This window comes from Danio rerio, chromosome 14 (genome assembly GCF_049306965.1).
Source record: "Danio rerio strain Tuebingen ecotype United States chromosome 14, GRCz12tu, whole genome shotgun sequence".
In the NCBI taxonomy this organism is placed as follows: domain Eukaryota; kingdom Metazoa; phylum Chordata; class Actinopteri; order Cypriniformes; family Danionidae; genus Danio; species Danio rerio.
Window position 1 is genome coordinate 54040726 of NC_133189.1, and position 9275 is coordinate 54050000.

A 9275-nucleotide genomic window follows, 5' to 3' on the forward strand; every position below is an offset into this window, starting at 1 on the left:
CCCACCATCAGCCCGAACCATCGATACAAGGCAGGATGGATCCATACTTTCATGTTGTTGATGCCAAATTCTGACCTGACCATCCGAATGTGGCAGCAGAAATGGAGACTCATCAGACCAGGCAACGTTTCTCCAATCTTCTATTGTCCAGTTTTGGTGAGCCTGTGTGAATTGTAGCCTCAGTTTCCTGTTCTTAGCTGACAGGAGTGGCACCCGGTGTGGTCTTCTGCTGCTGTAGCCCATCCGCCTCAAGGTTGGACGTGTTGTGTGTTCAGAGATGCTCTTCTGCAAACCTCGATTGTATCGAGTGCTTACTGTTTTTGAGTTACTGTTGCCTTTCTATTAGCTGAAACCAGTCTGGCCATTCTCCTCTGACATCAACAAGGCATTTGCGCCCACAGAACTGCCGCTCACTGGATATTTTCACTATTTCAGACCATTCTCAGTAAACCCTAGAGATGGTTGTGCATGAAAATCCCAGCAGATCACCAGTTTCTGAAATACTCAGACCAGCCCCTCTGGCATCAACAACCATGCCATGTTCAAAGTCACTTTAATAATAAAAAAAAAGATTTCTGTTTGAAATAATAAGAAATGTATAAGTTTTATAGTTTTATCTTAAATTATGACAATGTTGATTTTTGCATGAACTATGAATCCTTTAAATAACAATACTAAAAACAATGCACAGCAAAATGCTTAACATAAGTAAAACTTAGACCCTTTACTCCCACAAGGGGGAAACCTTCTTCACTGAAGCTGTAGATCGTCCCATCTGTCACTATGGCCTGTCACTAAGTCTATGTAAAGTAAATGATAGTCATAATAATAGTCTTAATCTACAAATTATAATAAAAAACATGAAAACATTTGTTTTTATTTGCTCAGAACTATTAACAGTTAAAGGCTGTTCTTCAACTACGGGCACTTTTAGCCTTGTGAAGTTTAGTAAAAAAAAATGTGTTCAAAATGAACGTAACAGCCTCATAAGTTTAAACAATTTCATCGTTTAAATGTCAATTCCAGCACATCTCAATATACAGCTTATTTCAAAATGAAAGTAATGTAATGTGTATACTTTGGCCAGGACACCGGGGTTACACCCCTGCTCTTTCACGAGAAGTGCCATGGGATTTTTAATGACCACAGAGAGTCAGGACCTCGGTTTAACGTCTCATCTGAAAGACGGCGCCCACTGACAGTATAGTGTCCCCTTCACTTTTACTGGGGCATTAGGACTCACACAGGTTGAGCGCCACCTGCTGGCCTAACTAACACCACTTCCAACAGCAACCTAGTGTTCCCTAGTGGTCTCCCATCCAGGTACTGACCAGGCTCAGCCCTGCTTAGCTTCAGTGAGTAACCGGTCTTGAGCTGCAGGGTGATATGGCTGAAAGAAATCATGGCAGTCAAACATTGTCTAAGATCAATTATGTATCTAGTTTAACCAATCTTTCCACATTATATATAATAATTATAGATTTGTCAATTAAATAAATTAGTTGTCTGCTGAATTGTACACCTGCCACACTCTAAACTTTAATATTAATTTGGTTAAGAGCTTATTAGAAATAAACTGTATATTAAATAAAGCATGAACTTACACATTGTGAATAAACATTTAATGTGTGATGAGAAATTTTTAAATATTTTATATAAATGTGTGTGCTGATGGAAATTACATTTCAACAGTTTATTGTGGAAGAAATGAGAAATAGCTTCACTGATGAGCTTTGAGTTGATGCTAGCCTCTCATGTATTCAAAACACTCTTATTTACCCTAATTTTGTTTGATTTTTAAAAACATCTCTGAAGGTACAGCATGTTTGGAAATGACGTAGAATAAATGTATTTCCTTATCAAGCAATATTTACCTTGATTTTTCTTCAAGTGTTGTTGATAAAAATGTAAATTCCCTCCATCTTGAAGATGTTTTCAGATGGCACTCTTCATTTTCATAGAAAACAGCTGAATAATCTCACACAAACTTTTTAAAGCGACATTACAGTGTTGTGCTGGAAATGACACTGATACTGTGTGACAGCTATGTTTTGTACAAAAAATAATATTGATAACAGTGTCACATTAATAACTATAAAATATTTAAATTATTTCACTAGTGCTTCATTAAGATATATTAATAGACACCAGATAAATAATATCTTAAAATGTTATTTTCACTGTTGAAGTTTAAAACTCTGGGTGTGTGACAAGGTGAAAACAGTGATTTTACACCTAAAAGGAGGTTGAATAACATGAAAAGTATATAATAGAAAGCTGGTTAAATTTTTCAAAGTAGGTTTTATTGTTAGTTTGACAAAGAAAGAGGAATTTGAACCAAATTATATATATTTTTGGATATATGATCAAAGGACAAAAAAATGCCCGTAGTTGAAGAATTACCCATACACAGTGGCGTGGGCCAAGTCAATAACCCGTGAAGGGGGCCCCCTGCATTTTGCGCTACGCCACAGCCCATACACACACACACACACACATATATATATATATATATTTATATGAGCAATATCACACAAGTAGCAGTGCGATATGGTGACCTCGTGCCATCGCACGCCTCCCACCAGTGCCGATATACAGCCATATCGCACTGCTACGAGTATGATATTACGTTTATACAACAGTTTAACGGCATAATTGTGTATTAAAAACAAAATCAAACACGGAGAGTCTCAAAAACCCTTTTGCATGAGGAACTACTTTCTTTCACGATGGGTTCAAATCATAAGCTGACAGTTAAACAGCTGAGCAAGCATCTTTCAAACTTTAGATCTGTAGTGTCTGATTTCTGCTGGCTGTATGTGGGCGGAGTAATACACAAAGGGTAAAGAGGCTGTAGGAGTTCTGATATTGCAGAATATCGCACGACTATCAGCCAATCAGATTTGAGAACCAGACAGAACTGTTGTATATATATATATTGTGTATATATATACTGAAAAGTGTTATGGTGATTGAGTATTGACTATCTTGTTTGTCTATTGAGTTTGCAATCTTATATGACCTCTGACCCTGCTTAAAAGGAGCTTGACTATATAATGAAGACTATAACCCTATAGATCAGTGGTTCTCAAACTTTTTTCATCAAGTACCACCTTCAAAAAAAATTGTCTCTCCAAGTACCACCAAAATGAGCAGTATTGAGTACAGTAGCGTAGTAGGCCCAGTAAAGCAGCTACAACTCTGCACAGTTAAAACACGTACCACAGTTTGAGAACCACTGCTATAGGGCATTAAGAAATGCAATCAGAAACAAGATAAATCAGCAAGCTTTATTTTATTTATTTATTAATTAAATTTTTTTTTCACTATGTAACTTGAATTTATAGTGTGTCCTAGTAGGCTACTTTTCTCAAACCTGCTTTTCTTCTTGTTTCTAAAAGGAGCAGCTGAGGTCTGTACCTGCAGTCAGAATAGACTCTGTATTGTCTGTGTGATGATGGCTCTTTCTGATTCACCAAGCACAGAATTGCTCTCTAAAGCCGGATCGGATGCAGGTGTTCAGGGGCTCTCGGAGTCACATTTTAAAAAATTAAAGTAAAAAAAAAAAAATCGCTCAAAATGAATCTCTGATAAATATTGAATATTTTCATAATATGGAACCAACTGGCATAAGATATTGAGGGACAGCTTTAACAAGCATTTCTCATTCATTCATTCATTCATTCATTTTCTCATTCGGTTTAGTCCCTTTATTAATCTGGGGTCGCCACAGCGGAATGAACCGCCAACTTATCCAGCATGCAGCGGATATCCCCTTCCAGCTCACTTGGAAACATCCATACACTCTCATTCACACACAGACACTGCGGACAATTTAGCTTACGGGGTAAACCGAAGCACCCGGAGGAAACCCACACTAACACGGGGAGAACATGCAAACACAGAACTGCCAACTGGCTCAGTCAAGACTCAAACCAGCGACCTTCTTGCTGTGAGGGGATTGTACTACCCACTGCGCCACCGTGACACCATAAGCAGTAAAAGTACATATCATTTTTCAGTCATTCAAACTGGACAAAGTAAAGCTTTTATAAAAATGTTAAGTTCATTTATTCGTTATTTATTTTGTATTTAATTTAGCCACACGTGTATGCATAAACGAGTGTGGCTGTGTGAATGATTTATATATTACAGGTTGCAGCTGTAATATTTTAAGTGAAAAAATACATTTATTTTTGTTAACTGTAGTAGCACTGGCAAATAGGAAAATAATAAATAAAAATAAATAAAAGTGTGAGTTTAGCGAATTAGCGATTTTTATTCTGCTTGTCAATCATTATTTCACGATCAGTGGGCGGCCCATATATGGGAAGTGGAAACGGAAGTGTAAGAGCGCGCAAGAAAAAGGCTTTCACGAGCATTTAAAGGTTTTGCAAAACTGGAGAAAACACAATCACGACTACTAGCGTTCAGGGACTACTAGAGTTCACCAAAACGTCGTTGGATGGACTTTTGGAAGTTGATATCACAAGAAAACAGACGGTGAGTTTGCTGACAGGTAACACTAAACACACCACAGTTATAAGTAGAAAGAGGGGTGTGGCTAAGTTAATCAAGCAGTAGTACGACATTGTATTATTTCCCTCAGCCTAATCCTTCAATTGTGTCATAGTTTGTCACCAACTTATGTGCATTTTTAAAAATGTTTCTTTACTTTAACGAGAGGAAAACAATTATGCCAATTATTATTTTTTTTTAATAGAGTGACTTTTTTTTTTTTTTTTGTTAAAAAATGTGACAACAAACATGTCAGACGAGTGTTACATTACTATACCTCCCTAAGATGTACATTTTTCTGGACCAATTTTTCTGGCAGCATTCAGTGGAAGAGCGCATGGTTATTACCTGAAAAATTCAGCATGTCCAACAAAATAAGAGAGATACATTTTAAGGTTTTGCATAATGGAATAACATTTTTTATTTATCGTCCTTATTTCAATATGATTTAAATTTGGCTATAAAAGATATATTTCTGTAGTTCTTAGATAATAATCATGCTCTTTATCTTATTGTTAGTTTTTTGTGTTCCACTGTAAAATTTTATACACAAAAGTAAGTTCTGTGAGGCAGTGGCGCAGTAGGTAGTGCTGCCGCCTCACAGCAAGAGGGTCGCTGGTTCGAGCCTCGGCTCAGTTGGCGTTTCTGTGTGGTGTTTGCATGCCCTCAGAATATTACCAGCTAAAATAAAACAGTAATATCCTTTATATCAGATTATTAAGGATTTCTTTACATTAACTCTTTCCCTGCCAGCATTAAAAAAAAAAGTTGCCAGCAATGCCGCCAGCATTTTTATTGATTTTCACTTAGGTTTGACAGCCTTCAGAACATTTTCAGCTAAAATAAAATAAAAATAATATGCACATCTTATAGAATCAATGAAAACATTAAATATTTTGATTTAAAAATCAAAAATCCTGCCTAAAATACAATTTAGGAGGATTAATTATGTAAAGTTTGCATAAAAATAGCTTTTTATGAGTATGAAACCTTTAAAGAAAATCCCTTTAAATCCTTCTGTGACACAAAACAAACTATAATATTCAACTTTCTCCTCTGTTTGGTCAAACATATACAATTGAATACAAAATTATCGACCTTGCTAAATTAATTTATACACATTAAACGACTATATCAGCTAATTTACACTTTTTTCCATTAACTCTTTCCCTGCCAGCTTGTTTTTAAAAGGTTGCCAGCCACTGCCAGCATTTTTGATGATTTTTGTTATGTTGGGCAGCCCTCAGAATATTACCGACTAAAATAATAATAAAAAAAGCAATATGCACAACATGTAGAATCAATAAAAACATTTACTATTTTGATCTAAAAAACAAAAATCGTGTCTGAAATTTAATTTAGAATTTATTTATTTAATGTTTGCATCAAAAAATTATTATGATTATGAAAACTTTAAAGAAAATCCCTTTTAAATCCTTCTGTGAAACAAAACAAACTAATATTCAGTTTTCTCCTTTGTATAGAGTTGAATTCAAAATTATAATCGACGTCGCTAAATTAATTTTGACACATTAAATGACAATTTCAGATTATAAACGTTTTTTTCACATTAACTTTTTCCCTGCCAGCGTTTTTAAAAATGATTTTCTCTTAAATTTGACAGCCATCGAATATTTTTGGCTAAAATAAAATAAACAAAAGTAGGCTAATATGCACAAATTATAGAATCAATGACAACATTTAGCATTTTGATCTAAAGAACAGGGTCCCCGCGGGTCCTTAAAAAGTCTTGAGATGTCTTAAATAAAATTTTCGATTTTTAAGGTCTGAAAATGTCTTGAATTCTGCAATTTTCCATAAGGATGTCTTAAATTTCATGTGGGATCCTAAATTTCATGTCCGACTCGTCTTTTTTTATTTATTGTTTTCAACCGCTATTTGACCAGCGCAACATTTGGGGGCAGCACTTCGTGGGTGCAACCTGCATCATTCCATAGGTGACATACGAGTAAGTTATTGATGAATGCGTTGCGTTGAAACTTCACCACCACGGCATTTTACGAAATCGCAAGCATGGGCAAATGTTTGTTTGATGACAATTGGTTTGAGGTCGAAAAGTATCGGGGGTGGCTAAAGAAAACAGCCAGTAATCATGAAGGGAGGTGTGCTTTATCTAAAAAGTCGATAAAACTGGGGACAATGGGCCGCAAAGCGCTCGATTCACACATGAAAGTAGAGAAGCACAAAAAGTATGTGTAGTCGCAGGCAAGTAGTTTGCCCATAAGTATGTTCTCATCGAGCACTTCGACCTCAGCCTTCCACAAGGCCGTCCACTTCAAGCATAGACTGTAAAATATATGGACGTAGTTTCCGTGACGTCACCCATAGGTTTCTGAAGAGCGCAAAAGAAGCCACAAGTAGGCGCGGCCAACCGTCGCCATTTTGTTCGCGCGTCATCACACCCACGGCGGGATACCAAACAAGGGCAAAGAGGCGGAGAGTGAGCGGAGCTACAGACGCATGCTGTCATTTAGCTTGGACCTGGTTCAGACACACTTTACTTTGGGAGAAATGCTTAATACTTTATCACCTGTGACTCGTTTGTATTCTGACCACTTGTGCTTGGCTGTACAATATATCAATAAAGTGTTTAGACTTTTAAAAACACTGCTGTAACACATTGAGCCACTAAACATTGTTCTTATGACGTTTTTCAACAGGAGGAAAACGCGAATTACTTCCAAACACTTCAGATATAGTCTGTGTTAGTTAATGTAAGACTATTGATGAAATCCAGCAGAACACTGTATGACCACGCTTCAGATGACTGTTCTACAGCCCACAGCTAATCAATTGGTCAGATTCTGGAGTGCATTACAGCTCTAAATATAAATATAAACGATAAATGATCTTAAATAAAACAAATACATGTATAGAGATGGTATATAAGTATATAACTTTACCCACATGGGAAACGGAGGCCATGTGAATGGTTTGTGAGCACAATTAAGTGCCCTCAGCATGCCATGCCATCTAATAATTGTAGGAAACAAGTCCAAAAGGCAGTCGACTGTGTAAAGCCACATAAAACAACACAGAAATATGATAAATATGCAGAGTTCAGTGGCTGATCTGCAGGATTCAGCTGAGGTGACGTGACGGCGACCAACGAGACCTAGCTGTCAATCAAGTGACCATGCCCTTAATTATGCAAACTTAATATAACTTAATATAAAGGAAACGGATGAGTTATAAAAATATTCACTCCCTCACAGTTGTCATGAAGGGTAATATTACCTGTATTAACCAAAATCTTTTTTTGTACCAGGCTGTAAACACCTTTTTTTCTGCTGTAAAGTTGGCCATTCTAACAGTGGGCTCAATTGAAATTTGCTCTGTTTTGGAGCCAGGAGCGGCCAGGACTAGCGGAATTTCGCATGAATTGCAGTTTTAGTTACTTCCATATTGGCTTCCTGAGGGAGAGCGGGAGGTTGCCGCTTGACTTCAAGCAATGCCTTCAGCAGCTTTGCGAATATAGTTACATTTAAGGCCGAAATACTGTGGGTATTTCAAACCGTAAGCCGCCACCACTCGTACACCTCAAATAAGGACGTCCACCTAGTTTTTTAAGCAGTTCCCTGACTCAGAGTGTGCGAGTACGTTCACATGTGGAAGAGACAAAACAGTATGTTTAGCACGATTTGGTGTTGCCCTATACCTAAAGAAGAAACTAATTTCACGAGCAAACAAGGAAGCTTTCATCATAATGTTCGATGAGTCCATGAACGCAGCAACGAAGACTTAGACTTGCACTTTAGACGTTGGTCAACTGACGAGACCGGTACCCTGTTGTCAGGGTTGTAAGGTCAATCAGCACTCGGCATAAAAGTTTTTGCGTCCCTTTGACCTGTCTTGAGCGTGGCTCTGGTGAGTTGTGCCACGCTAATGCTTCACCACATCATTCTGTGTTGACACACTGAACATTTTCCTGTTTTTTTTGTTTAGGTAAAGTCTTAAATTTTCATTTTAGAGCAATGGTTCTCAAAGTGGGGGTCGGGACCCCCCGAGGGGTCGCAGGGCAATGAAGGCGGGTCGCCTGGTGATTTCCAAAAATCTAAACCATAAGAATTAACATATTTTATCCATAACTATACTGAAAATAAAAATAGTCGTTTATAGTTACTATATACAGGGTTCTTACGGGTGCAGGAAATCCTTAAAAATGCTTGATTTTTAATATAGTGTTTTCAAGGTTAGAAATATGCTTGGATTTTGGACAAAGTGCTTGAACCTACGTGAAGAGCACGAAATTGCGATTGTTTTGGTTGCATATGTGCCTGAAATTGTATCTATGTCAACTCGAATTACATTTGGGAGCATTTGAGCGAGTGCATACATTTTTGTTATGCGACCAGTTTTCACTGCAAAATGTTCACCGCATGCTTATAATTATGTATTTGAATTTCAAAACTTGAATATTGAAGATCTGAAATTTTAGACAACTTAATTTTTTTAGATGCATTTTCGAACTTAAGATTTTTTTGGTCCTGAATTCCTAGACTGCAAATATTGGGTTTGTAATAATACAGTTTCAAGTTTTCAAGACGAAGAAATTCAGAACATTAAATTCAATATTCTAGAATTCAAAACCAGAAATTCAGATTGTGAAATTCAGATTGCGCAGAAAGTAGGTCAGGGGTGATCAACAGGGAAGAGTAGATCATCAAAGAAAAGTCAAACTAAGCATTTTGGCCAGTCATAGAGCTGCGTAAGTTTGCTGGCATTTGTTTGGCTCA

At 37.0% G+C, this 9275-nt stretch overlaps 2 protein-coding genes across 3 annotated transcripts in view; both read left to right on the forward strand.

Moving 5' to 3' along the window:
- Window positions 1-3211, forward strand: part of nsd1a (nuclear receptor binding SET domain protein 1a) — a 104627-nt gene extending 101416 nt beyond the window's left edge. The window contains exon 22 of the transcript XR_012389995.1: window positions 3139-3211. The gene's annotated coding sequence lies outside the window, so the exon portion shown is untranslated. The remainder of the gene's footprint in view (window positions 1-3138) is intronic.
- A 1117-nt stretch (window positions 3212-4328) lies between these two features.
- Window positions 4329-9275, forward strand: part of anxa6 (annexin A6) — a 230555-nt gene continuing 225608 nt past the window's right edge. For both annotated transcript variants that reach the window (XM_073921243.1, XM_073921244.1), the window contains exon 1: window positions 4329-4503. The gene's annotated coding sequence lies outside the window, so the exon portion shown is untranslated. The remainder of the gene's footprint in view (window positions 4504-9275) is intronic.